The following is a 13,978-nucleotide window of genomic DNA, read 5'->3' as shown; positions in this document are numbered from 1 at the left end:
GGATATACCTACCAATCACCAATAGCACAAAGAAAGTGTTCTAGTCTATCGTACATGTTTATTAGGCAGATATTTTTATCAACCACCTAATTCATAGAAATCATAAAACATAAACCATACATGCACGGAAGTTATAATTCATGCATCCAAGCAAGCTGAATGAGGAGATAACATCCATCAAACGCATCGAGTATAGATCAGATAATCTCTCCTCCATTCTAACATAGTAGAAAGCATAAATTTTCTAAAATCTCTCTAGTAGGTCCTAGTTCAAGTCAAAATAGGGACAAAATTTTGACCAACGAAGGTTGAACGAGACAAAAATCCACCCTGTGCTCACACCCACATGCCCTCACCCGTGAGTAATAATCTTCCGCGTGCGGCCTTCAAGTGCGAATATGTAAGGATTAATTATAATAATAATAATAAAGCCCTAGATAACCCGTGCCTCCAACAAACCACGACTATACTTGCAATCCTACACTTCAGCAAACCCTTAGACATCACCGATAAGAAAAGGAAATACAAGATGCCGAGAGAAAAGGATGGAAGACAAACGGTTTTGTCTCGTCAAACATAAACGCCGGCAAAATAGAGATCTTCAATCTAGCAAACATAAGACAAGCAAACACATAAAGGATTAACACGACCATTGCTCTGGAAAGATGAGGGTGAGCTCAACGAGTTTAGTATGGTTTCAAAATGTGTACTAAGAGTACTGACAAGGATGGGTTTTAAGAAAAAATGATAACGTCGGAAACTCTCACATTTTTTGCAAGTAGATAACGTATTACAATGTCATGGAAGAGAGGACTAACGAGCCAAGAAACACCTTGATGCACACAAGTGATTACTACCAAACGATGTCGTAGATTTACCGGCCAAGAGGATGGACTAATTGTCGATACAACTCTTTGGCTCTTTTGGTGCACCTTTTATTTTCTTCTTCAAACCCTCCTCTCCTCTCCCTTTTTCTTTCCTTTTCTTTCTTCTTTTTCTTTTCGTCTCTCTTGATCCTCTATTTAGTTACTAATATAACCTTTATTAGGAAAGTTTCCTTTGATTCACTTTTCTAATTTTTCACTATTTTTTTTTTTATATATATTTTTCATTAGTTCTTGAGATTTTTCTAAGTTTGCATGGCTGAGGTCTTACAACTTTTCCCTCTTCCGCTCCAAACTAATCTTCTTGATTCGAATAACTAGCTCAAATAAATCAAGACAAGCAAAGCTATCATCAAAATTCGAAGAAGAAATATGTTCTGACTCCCAAACAAGAAAGACATCTAACTAAGATACTTTGGCCCACCCACACCATCACATGTTCACTTTCGAAGATAGAAGCAAGCGATCTAACTCATACACAATCTTTGGCTCAAACGACCTGAAAGCACAGAAGAACATTCTAAATAAGTTGTAATCAACCAACATATGACATGAGAGTATGAGAGCATGCTTGAAATAAAAGACAAACCAAGATATTTGGTAGGAAGAGAAACCAAAGGGAACTCCATGAATAGTGAAAGCTGCTCAAACTCACCAAAGGGAATGCCAACCTAAAACATCGAAATCTTGCTAGCATTAGTAACGAGATTAGACAAAGCAATGAAAATCCCCTCGAGGAACGAAAAATTATCAAATCATCATCAAAATATAAATGAATTAAACCGAAGGAACCTATAAATGTTAAAAGCTCCTTAGCCTGATCAAGGACCATGCAATATCTGCAATACTTTGAATCATATCTCTATACTCCCCATTTTAATATTTGAATACTTTGAATCATATGTCAACTACTTTAAAATATTTCACCCATATCTCACCCCATTTCAATATTTGAATACTTTTAATCATATCTCTACGCTCCCCATTTCAATATTTAAATACTTTGAATCATGTCTCAGCTTGTATACCTTTGTTTCTTTGTATTTTTTATTTAATCCCTCTGGTTGTGTTACGTAGACTTCTTATAAATTTCCATCAACCTGATAAATAGGCCTCTGCAATAGATTGCATCTCTCATATCTTCATAGAACTTTTCGTTCTCTGTCTTTTTTTTGTTAATCCCTCTGGTTGTGTTACATAGACCTCTTCTTGTAAATCTCCATCAACCTGATAAACAGGCCACCGCAATGGATTTCATCTCTCAGGTAAATCTTCATAGAACTTTCCGTTTGGTGAGTCAACCATATCACATGTTCCATTGTTTTCAATGGACTGCATCTCTTCTACCATGGCTTTCTTCCACTCTTCTTATCATGTCTCAGCTTGTATACCTTTGTTTCTTTGTCTTTTTTTGTGAATCCGTTGTGTTACATAGACCTCTTCTTGTAAATCTCCATCAACCTGATAAACAGGTCACCGCAATGGATTGCATCTCTCATGTAAATCTTCATGGAACTTTCCATTTGGTGAGTCAACCATATCCCATGTTCCATTTTTCTCAATGACGGCATCTCTTCTACCATGGCTTTCTTCCACTCTTCTTTTTCAACTGCTTCTTCATAACTCATAGGGTTTGAAACATTAATAGCAAATTGACATGATGCATAGGGTCTGAAACATTAAGAGCAACTTGACATGATGCATATATGTCAGCTAAAGATTTATACTTCTTTGGACGTGTCTCATCCGAAAATTCTTCAAGAGAAGAGTTGTTATTTAGTGATACTGAAGATGATGAATTTGAAAGATTTTGTGTTGCAGTGGAGGCACTAGGAGATGTACTAGAGTTGGCCCTTGTCTCTTCATCTAGAGAAACTTCAACTGAATCTCTTTTTGAACCATTATCTAATAGTTTTATCTTACCATGACTGGTTTTGACTTTCACTATACTTCTTTTCCTCAACTTGCATCTCTTTTGTATTTCCAAGTTGCAACTTAATTATTTGCGTATTTCAAGCTCTTGGAATAAAGATTTGATGCCTGTTATATTGTTCGAGCATCCGCTATCAACAAACCATAAGTCACCTTTTTTTGGATTAATATCAATACACATCATGAAAAGCTTTTCTTCTTCTTCTTCATTTTCTGGTGCAAAATTCATTTGTTTACCTTTATACCAACAATCAGCTTTTATGTGCCCATACCTCCTGCAATGGTAACATTATATGACATTCCTTGTATTACTTTGTTCATTGAATTGTCTTTGTCCATCATTCCACCATCTATCCATGTTATCACGACCACCATGGAAGCTGCAAAATTCTCCTCTCCCACAACTTCTACCTGCTAAATGAATATTTTCTCTTTTGTTGCCTTCGTTATTGGCTGTCTCCTTCAGTTGTAGTGACTTTTTTTCATTTCTTTCTAATGATCTATTGATTCTTGACTCATGAGCTTGAAGCGAGCCAATCAGTTCATCAACGGAGAGTATTGATAGATCCTTAGCTTCTTCTATAGCAGCCACCACATGGTCAAACTTTGGAGGTAAGCTTCTCAACACCTTTTCAACAATTGTTTCCTCTGAAATTTTCTCTCCATAGGACGCATCTAACCGACTATTATCATTGCTCTTGACAAAAAGTCAGTAATTGATTCACCATTCGTCATGAGCAGAGTTTCAAAATCACATCTTAGAGATTGCAATTTCACTGTTATGACCTTTGAATCTCCCTGAAACTTCTTCTACAGAATTGACCATGCTTGCTATGATGTGGTTGCTACTGCAATTCGTGAAAAAAATAGTCTCATGAATTGCTTGCTGAATAATGAATAGAGCGTTGGCATCATTATTTGGTTTCTCTTAGTCTCTCCTTCTTCTATTGTGGGTTCTAATAGATCAACAAACTCGTGCTCCACCAAATCCCATAGCTATTGCGATCTTGAGTAAGGTCTTCATCTTGATGCTTCACCACTCATATCTCTCACCATTAAAAATTAGTAACAGCGCGGCAAAGGAAGAAATACCAACTACTACCATTTTTGTTTTGTGCAAAAAAAAAATATATATAATCCCTCAGTTTCCTGTTGACAAAACTTACCTAATTTGTTGGGAAAAGAATATGGAAAGAGATATGAAAAGATAAAATAGATCTTGCTCTGTTATTGTTTTCTTACTCAATTGATGAGTTACACAATTCCAATATTTATAGGCTTATACACTAACTAGTAAATTATGGAAATCCTTCTTAACTAGGGATAAACAACCTCCTAAAATCTTGAATCATATTTCAACTACTTTGAATCATATCTCAGTTTTGAATACTTTGAATCATATCTCAGTTTTCAATACTTTGAACCATATCTTAGTTTTCAATACTTTGAATCATATCTCAACAACAAGAGAGGTGGAATACCGTTGCAATGAGGGATAGCCTTGCACGCCCCCGATCAGCAAGGCCAGGGGTGTGTGAGCCTGCCTGGTGGGTCTACGTTCGCAGCGTGAGAAAGTGTGAGAAGTACTACAGATCCAATTTAATCCCAATTGAAAAGTCCCCTAAGAGAATGAAAGTGAAGATTCTATCCAATTGTTTTAAGATGTTATTTTTAACCGTTAATTTTGAAAAAATGATAAGAAACGAACCAAACACGTGTTCTCTATCTTCCTTGATATGTCCCAAAAAGTAGTAAGAATTTTTTTTTTCTTGAATTTTTCTTTTAAGTTCTCTTGCTTAGAAGTGCCCATAGGCTTGTTTTCGTGCAGCATAGGAAAGAAGATATTTTGAAACCCATTGTTCATGATTCAATGAAAAATATCATCATATTGAAGAATAAAAAGCTTTATTCTTTTTTTGTTTTGAAGTGCCAATGTTTTATTCCTCTATCTTTTCTTATCAAATTGAATCGTCCAACGAAGGTGATTTGATTGGAAAATAATTTTTTAAAAAAATTGCATTTATCTCGTCACAATCTAACTTCGTATCAACTTTTTAGTTGCTTAAGAATATTTTGGAAATAATCATCGGGAAAAGAAAGGAACGACCCCAAAACCCAACGAAGGGGTTAAGAAGTTCCGAGCTAGATGGTAGGTTGTTAGACCTGCTTCAATATCACCTCACTAACACTCTAAAGGTGTATTCGATAGAAACAATATAAATAGGGGACACCCTCATTTCAAAACATTCGAAATCTTATTACGCACAGCTCAACACTACTTTTAACTAGATATTAACTTAAACATGGGAGCGTGTTTGACAAAACACCACACCAATGTGAAATTTCACACGAACACTCAGCTAAAAAAACTAGTGGAGTCACGTGACTAGAATCGTGCATCGACAAAGAACAAATAATATAATAATAAAAAACAAATGGGGGCAACAAGCCTAGTGCTCTCTCCCCTTCACCCAAAGAACATTTCTTGCTTTTTTAAATTTTGATAGGACATGATATATAGGAATCATATTCTCTTGAATCTTTGATACACCAATTATTAATATTCCTATGTTCTTTTATTTATTTATTTTTGTAAAAATACTATTTTTCTCTCTTCCAAATATTAAATTTTAGTTTTTTTTTAATATCAATAAATCTTAAAAGTAGTTCCTGCAATTATACCCGAGCATATTACGAGTAGATATTGTCTGTTTCAGGGTTACCTTCTCCAGCTAACGTGGGATCTCACAATCCACTCCCTTAGGGGCCAGTGTTCTTACCGCTCGGTATCTGGCTCTAATATCATTTGTAATTGCTCAAACCCACCACTAGTAGATATTGTACGTTTCGATTCGTTACGTGGGATCTCACAATCCACTCCCTTAGGGGCCAGCGTTCTTACCGCTTGGTATCTGGCTCTAATATCATTTGTAATAGCTCAAACCCACCACTAGTAGATATTGTACGTTACGTATCGTTATCAGCTTTATGCTTCGTTTCCCTCTTGAGGGATCTCAAAATTTTAATAAAAAAAATAACTTTGAACCACTAAATTTATAATTTATTGAGACTAAAATTATATAATTGAAAACCTCAATTAAATTTGAATATAATCTTATTAAAATAATATTTTAATTTTATTAATTTTTTTATTCTCCTATAAATATCGAACCACTAATTGAAAGAACGTCATCCCAACATTCCATCCTTGAAATATCAAAAGTTACGATGAGTTCAGGAGCGGTTGCTCATGCTGGTCAATCGAACGACATCAATCATGATATGATTGATGCAAAAAAGGGTTTTGTTTGGATCACATGGACATCGATTCACAACGTTGAAGAAGCCAACGTGCAAGAAATTGCGAAGTTTGCAGTGGAAGAGTATAATAAGAAGTACAAAAAACAATGGAAATGCAAACGCATTCAACAAGGTTGGTACTCGGTGATGAAAGATGAGACTCAATATCGTTTCCTTTTGGAGCAAGACGATGTGCGTCCAGGAGATCAGCAAGTATATCAAGCTATCGTGTCGTTAAAAGTAAATGGTATTAAACTGACCAAGAATCTTATACTTTTCATGCCATACTTCAAATACTAATCATCTAAGCTTCTCTTGTATTCCACAATAATACTCTTACTTCACTTGTGGTGTATGTAATGAGTTTGAATATTAAATAAAACTCTTTAAGTAACCTTTCCTCTTTGTTCATAATAGACATCAAGTAAGTCGTTTTCGATAATTTTAATTAATTCAGCATTGAACGCCCGTTTAAATTTCGAAAGAGAATTTCATGATGATGAATTAAAAATCATACTTAGGGTATTTTGAGAGCGGAGTGTCGAATAACTCAATGGTAGAGCTTTGTTTTTCATCAAAATATACTCCAAAACGTTCTTTTTCATTCAGCATATATGTTGACACAGATTCGTAAGAGAGATTAACTACACGTAAGTTGTGTTGAAGAGAGTTGTTTATGAGAGTGGAGTGACGATTAACTTGATGTTGATGGGACATATCTCTCTAAGAACAACATTCTACAACACGCTTTGATCGAAGTACCTAGCTTTCGTAAGTTTTGCCTTCCGTATTTTTGCGCAATTGTCTTACTAGGAAAAAAAATAGAACTCTCCTTGCATATCTTCTTAATATGTCTAAATATTATAGGTATCCGTTGTTTGGGTTGGGTCAGGCTGGGTCATTTTATAGAACTAACCCAATTACTCGGGTTGAAATTTTTTTCAACCTAAACTGTCTTTGTTAAACAATGAACTCAATCTAACCCAATCATAAACTTTTTGGGATGGATTGGTTAGAGTTGTTCAGGCAGTTTATTAAAAAAATTATTTTTAATGAAAGTAAAATATTAATGTATTTATTTTTAAACATTTATTTAAAATTTACCTCTTCATTTGAGTATATATTTTAAAAAATTATGTAGAAATAATAAACAAAAATTATGAGATTAAATAAATATATGTATATTGTTGGGTTTTATGTCTTAAAACTCATAGTTTGTAAACAAAAAAAACATATTCTATTTTCAATAAAATTATTATTATTATTTATTCAGTAAATATTGTTATTGAATAAAGTAAACTTTACGATCATTAATCTAAATTCAATAAACTAATAACACTCTAGCTATAGTATGATTACTTGAACTATATGTAGAGACATAAGAGTGGATAAGTTCAAGTATATAGTCAAAATAATCTATAGTATAAGGATAAGGCTGAGTACCTTATTCTAGGGACACTATGGATGCGACCCACTTTTGTATATGATATAAACAATGTGATCACTAAATTGTATATGTAGAGACATGTGAGTGGGGGCGTCCTATGCAATGAGTATTGCATAAGATCGGACCATGAAGAAAACCACTCTCACTTTATAATGTCGTTTACTGTTGAGACTGATTTTCTTTTCATTCGATAACCTAGGTAACTCGGTTTTAATCCTGAGCTAACCATGAACTCCTGTTTATTCGGAATTATCCTTAGATTTTCATGGGTGAGAGTGACTCTAGTTCGTCGACTCAATAGGCCTCCCATTTCAGGGGTACGACTGGGTGAATGGCTGGGGATGTGGGGTGCAAGACGGAATTCACTCCTACCCGCTTTTAGAGATAGAAGAAAGGTAGTTTCCTTAAGCACTGACTCCAGGTCTTGAACAAGGGGCCCCACCCTCTCATTGGCCTGAGAGAGATTCGGTTTACTGGTTGGACCACAAACCATTAGAGGATTAGTGAGACATAAGGAACAAGAAGTAACTTTAGGGGTAAAACGGTAAATTGATCCAGCTCTAGTTACGAACAACCTGTGAAGGATCGACTTACTAATCATGGTTATATCAGATGGACAGAAATATATCTATAGTGAGGGGAGTGCAACTACTAGGCTATAGTGGAGTGTCCTAGTAGTTAACGAATATTGGTTAGCCAGGTTAATGAGTTTCACTGGTTAATCTTGGATCGTTGGAGCCCATGATCTATAGGTCCATTAGGTCCCTCTGCTAGCTCATATCGGACTAAACCATAGAACAGTGTGACGAGTGAGTTCGAAGTGTTCGAATTCAAATTATGGAATATGCATTACATATATACGATATATTTAACCGCAATTTTGTTTTATTTACGAATTAAACAAAAAGAGAGAATCTGAGATTTAAATATTTCAATCAATTATGTGTCGGAATTGATTGAGATTGGCATTTGACTCAATATTAAATATTAATTAAATAGTTTAATTAATCATTTAATGTTACTTTAATTTGAAATACATTATTCAAATTAATTGTTGAATTAAAATGAAGAAAGTCAAAATGTTGACTTCGGCTAATGGAAAAATCCATGTTAGTGGAATTTTGAGGTGTCAAAATTTGGTTTAACCAAACTTGCATGTTTGCCAAATAAACCCCACAAGTTTGAGTGGAATTTTGACTGTCAAAATTTGGTTAACTCAAACATGCATGCTTGCCACATAATCCCAAACATTTGAGTGGAATTTTAAGTGTTAAAATTTGGCGATCTCAAATTTGCATGAACATGCAAACATGACTCTTTAAATAGAGTGATCATGATACATGGGAGGTCTTCTTCATCTTGGTGAAAAACCTTGAGAAAAACCTCTCACAAACACTCTCTTCACATATACAAAATCCCTTCCAAGTTTAGTCACTCACCGGATTCCACAATCCCGTTCTAAGGTCGGAGGATAGTGGAGAAGACACTAGTGGTGGTTCGAAACCGGTTCGTGAGGCAAAAGGAGTTTGAACTACAAAAGGTTAGTATTTAAACTCATTAAGTTTTAATACTTATGAACATGCTAGTTATTTACAATAATTGATGTTCTAAAAGTGCCTAAGATTCAAATTGCTTCCGCATGTGTTATATTAACACCATCATATATATAATTGTATCCTAAGTAAAAATGTATTTTTTAGATTTAGGGTCATCGTCAAACTATACTAACTTTAGTACTTATCACAGTTCATTTATGCATGCTCATACAAGAATATAAATCACTTTACCTTTCGAGTACCGTTCTTAAAGTAACATCAGAGTTTCTGGGGTTTTATACTTTCTTGAGCACTTAGATATATTTTTCGAACTTCTATCTCTTAATGCATTATTCTTCTGAAATTAAATTCCTAAATTTCTTTAATAAATCAAACAATTTAAAACATAAAAGAAAAAGTTAGGAAGATTTTGACCTTCTAACTCGATGTTATAGGCAATCGATGAAATGAAACTCTTGAAACACAGGTCGTTACAATAATTTTGTGAAAATTTTATTGCGACTTTGGAATTTGAACAATAGAATCCCACCCGTCCATTAGCACGATAGGGACTTTGTGTATGATTAGATCAAAATATATTGTTCACTAGAAGATCAATTATAGTTACGATATAAGATGTAACTAAAATGAAAAATTTAAGAAATTATACTGATTGTATTCGATATATTTAATATTATATTTTTAATAGTTTAAAGTTTTGGGATATTTTTGAAACAAATACAAATTTTAGGAATATTTTTATAATTTAGCCTAAAATATAATAATTTAGGTTATACTGAATTAATTTTAAATTACAATATTAGATATCTCGACTATTTGTTAATTTATAATTATAATAATTGAATAATCAGTTTAAATACTAGTTTGACTTTTGTAATTTTAATTTTAATTTATTTTTGTTCTATATACTTTTAAAATGTTTTTTTTTTTTTAATATTAAATAAATGATGGTTGGTTTTTTCGCAAAGGTAATAAAACAAAACTTGGGGTTTAAAAAATTACCTTAATAAATATTAAATATAAAATTTAAATGATAAATTACTCACAAATTCCGTTGTAGTCTAGTTGGTCAGGATATTCGGCTCTCACCCGAAAGACCCGGGTTCAAGTCCCGGCAACGGAAATCGTTTCTTTTATTTATTTTCAATTTTTATTTTGTTGCCTTTTCTTTTCTTTTATTTATTTTCCCTTTTTCATTTTGTTGCCTTTTATTTTCTTTTATTTATTTTCAAGTTTGATTTTTGTGGTTTTTTTTTTTTTAATTTATTTTGTGGGGTTTCATTTAATTTTTAATTTTTAAAATTTTCAAATATTATTTGTTTTTATTTATTTTCAATTTTTATTATTGTTTCCTTTTCTTTTCTTTTATTTATTTTCCCTTTTCATTTTGTTTTTTTTTTTAATTTATTTTGTGGGGTTTCGTTTATTTTTTAATTTTTAAATTTTTCAAATATTATTTGTTTTTATTTTCAATTTTGTGCCTTTTTCTTTTACTTTTTCTAATTTTCTAATTTATTTTTTCTTTTCTTTTATTTAAAGGGACCATTAATGGTTGTTCCATGTGCTCGGTTTTTTTTTTTTTTTTTATAGGGTTGGATGCATAGTACTTTTCTACACACGACTCATGCATGACCAAGTAGACTAGTTAAATATACCTCCTAGGACGGACTATGAGATATCACATGCTCACACTACCAATAACCACCAAAAAGGAAAAAACACAAATAATATTATGGTGTACAGTATACGTACATAACATGTTATAGAGGTAATTTATGATCATATGACATACAACATGCATGAGGTTTCATACTTTCATACTCATAATGACGTAAATTCATCATGGTCAATATCAACATAATAGTCATAATCAAATATATATATATATATATAAATTATACGCATCTAACAAATTCATTCAATTTAATATGTGGGGATTTGTGCATGTTCCATCTAATATTTGATTCTAAATTAATGATGCAAATTTAGCGTTAAAACTTTCTAGAAATAAATAATAAAAAAATAAGAATTATGTGATTAAATTAGCTCAAATTCTTGGTGGGTCTACGTTGGAATGTGTGGGTCGTGTGTAAAAGAAGTAATGCACATCCAAATTATCTCGAACTGGAAAACCGTCTAAAAATTCGATCTAGTTGTTTTACGATGTTATTTTTAACAGCTAGTTTTGAAGAAAAAAAAAACGATAAGAAATGAATGAAACTCGTGTTCTCTATCTTCCTTAATATGTCCAAAAATCGCAAGAGTTTTTTATCTTGAATTTTTTTCTTTTCAAGTTTTCTTGCATAGAAGTGCCCATAGGCTTGTTTTGCTTCAACGTTGTAAAAGAAGATATTTTGAAACCATTTGTAACCGTTCAAGCTCACTGTTAGTAAATATTGTTTGTTTTGACTTATAGGACCCTTCTCTCCAATCAACATGGGATCTCACAATCTACTTCTCTTTGGGGGCCAACATCCTCCCTGACACACCGTCTGGTGTCTGGCTCTGATACCATTTGTAACAGTTCAAGCCCACTGTTAGTAAATATTGTTTGTTTCGACTTATATGACCGTTCTCTCCAATCAATATGGAATCTCACAATCTACTCTCTTTGGGGGCCAACATCCTCTCTAACACACCGTTTGGTGTCTGGCTCTGATACCATTTGTAACAGTTCAAGCCCACTGTTAGTAAATATTGTTTGTTTCGACTTATATGACCGTTCTCTCCAATCAATATGGAATCTCACAATCTACTCTCTTTAGGGGCCAACATCCTCCCTGACACACCGTCTGGTGTCTAGCTCTGATATCACTTGTAACAGTCCAAACCCACTGTTAGTAAATATTGTTTGTTTCGATCTGTTACGTATGACCGTTCTCTCTAATCAAGGTGAGATCTCACAAATTTCAATAAAAAAAAATAACTTTCAATGATTGTAATGGATTGAGACTAAAGTTATATAATTAAAAAAAATATTAATTAAATTTGAAAAGAATAAATTAAAATGCTATTTTATTTATTTATTTATTTATTTACCTAAAAAGTTATTATTAAACACAAATTATGAGATTTTATTATCTCTGTTGAATGGAGAAATGAATAGGAGAGAGAAGAGTGATGTAATTCAAATTTAATTTTAATTGCTTTAATTTAATGTTTTATTATTTATTATATAATACAAATATAATAAATATGTCTTAATAGTATCAAATTCCATATTTCTATACCAATAAATTTTTGTCTCGTTCTACGTTCGTTCTCCTATAAATATCGAATTACTGATTAAATAAAGTCATCTCTATAATATTAAAAGTTACGATGAGTTCAGGAGCAGTTGCTTGTGTTGGTCAATCGAACCACATCAATCACAACATGATTGATGCAAAAAAGGGTTTTGTTTGGATCACATGGACACCAATTCGCAACGTTGAGGAGACCAACGTACAAGAAATTGCAAAGTTTGCAGTGGAAGAGTATAATAAGAAGTATAAAAAACAATGGAAATGCAGGAGCAAGACGATGTTTGTCCAGGAGATCAGCAAGTATATCAGGTTATCGTGTTAAAATCAGATGATATTTAACCGATCAAGAATCTTATACTTTTTATGTCGTATTCATTAAGCATATATGTCGATACGGATTCGTAAGAGAGATTAACTACACGTAAGTTGTGTTGAAGAGAGTTGTTTAGGAGAGTGGAGTAACGATTAACTCGATGTTGATGGAATATGTCTTCTCTAAGAACAACGTTCTACAACACGCCTGAATCGAAATAACTAGCTTTCGTAAATTTTTGTAGTTGTTAGGACGTTCTGTCTGCGGAATTTTTGCCCAATTGTCTTACAAGAAAAAAAAAAAAAAAACAAAACAAAACTCTCCGGACATAGACATAGATTCTTAGTATATCCAAAAACTAAACATGTTTGTAGTAGGGGTTGGATCCGATTAAAACATTTTATAGAAATAATAAAATTATTCCAGTCGTAAATTTTTGGAACGTGAACCATCCTTATTAAACACTAACCCAATCATAAACCTTTTAAGATGGATTGGTTAGAGCTGAGTTTATTAAAAAAATTATTTTTAATGAAAGTAAAATATTAATTTATTTATTTTTAAACATTTATTAAAAGTTCCAGCTCAATTTGAGTATATATTTTGAAAAATTATCTTATAATAATTAAAAATTATTTTTAAAAGTTATTAGAGAAGAAATAATCACAAAAAATAATAATAAAAATGTATTTATTTAAGTTAATAATAAATTCGAGTTTGTTCGATCTCATCAAAACTAGTTTTAGGAGAACACATGAATTAATCTAACCCGTAAAATTTTCATTTATTTGAACTCAACTCAAACCGTACAAGGTTGGGTCAAGCGAATTTTCAGGTCATCGAAAAACATTAACCACTCTCATAATCATTCATCCATCTTTGTGGCCTCCTAATTCTTCTTTCAGCGAAGATGAGTATTCCTGTGCTGACTCATATGAATCATCATTATATACTTCCTCCGAGTTTTCAAATTCATTACAGATATCAACTCAATTTTAGATCAACGGTAACTTGTTCTTAATGGATTTTATGGCTATTCCAGTCATTTTTTTCCTCAAATTTTAATCTTTACTAATCCTCGATTGAAATTTGAATATGAAATATAAAGGTGAAATTAATATATATATATATATATATATATATATATATATATATTCAAATTTTTAAAAAATAAAAATAAATGTTGTTAGGTTTTTTCCCAAAGGTAATAAAACAAAACTTGGGGTTTAAAAAAATTACTCAATAATGTAGCTCACAATAAGTAGTAAATATATAATTTATATGAAAAATCGATCGCATGA

General features: G+C 32.4%; 1 non-coding gene across 1 annotated transcript; it reads left to right on the top strand.

Annotated features, from left to right (window-relative positions):
- The first annotated feature begins 10,169 nt into the window (after nucleotides 1-10,169).
- TRNAE-CUC lies at nucleotides 10,170-10,242 on the top strand. Its single transcript has one exon. It is a non-coding gene; the product is annotated as a tRNA-Glu (tRNA).
- Nucleotides 10,243-13,978: the final 3,736 nt, after the last annotated feature.

The sequence above is a fragment of the Cucurbita moschata genome, unplaced genomic scaffold, assembly GCF_002738365.1.
Source record: "Cucurbita moschata cultivar Rifu unplaced genomic scaffold, Cmos_1.0 Cmo_Scf00017, whole genome shotgun sequence".
In the NCBI taxonomy this organism is placed as follows: Eukaryota; Viridiplantae; Streptophyta; class Magnoliopsida; order Cucurbitales; family Cucurbitaceae; genus Cucurbita; species Cucurbita moschata.
The sequence above is the reverse complement of the archived record's forward strand: the minus strand, read 5'-3'. Positions and strand labels throughout refer to the sequence as shown.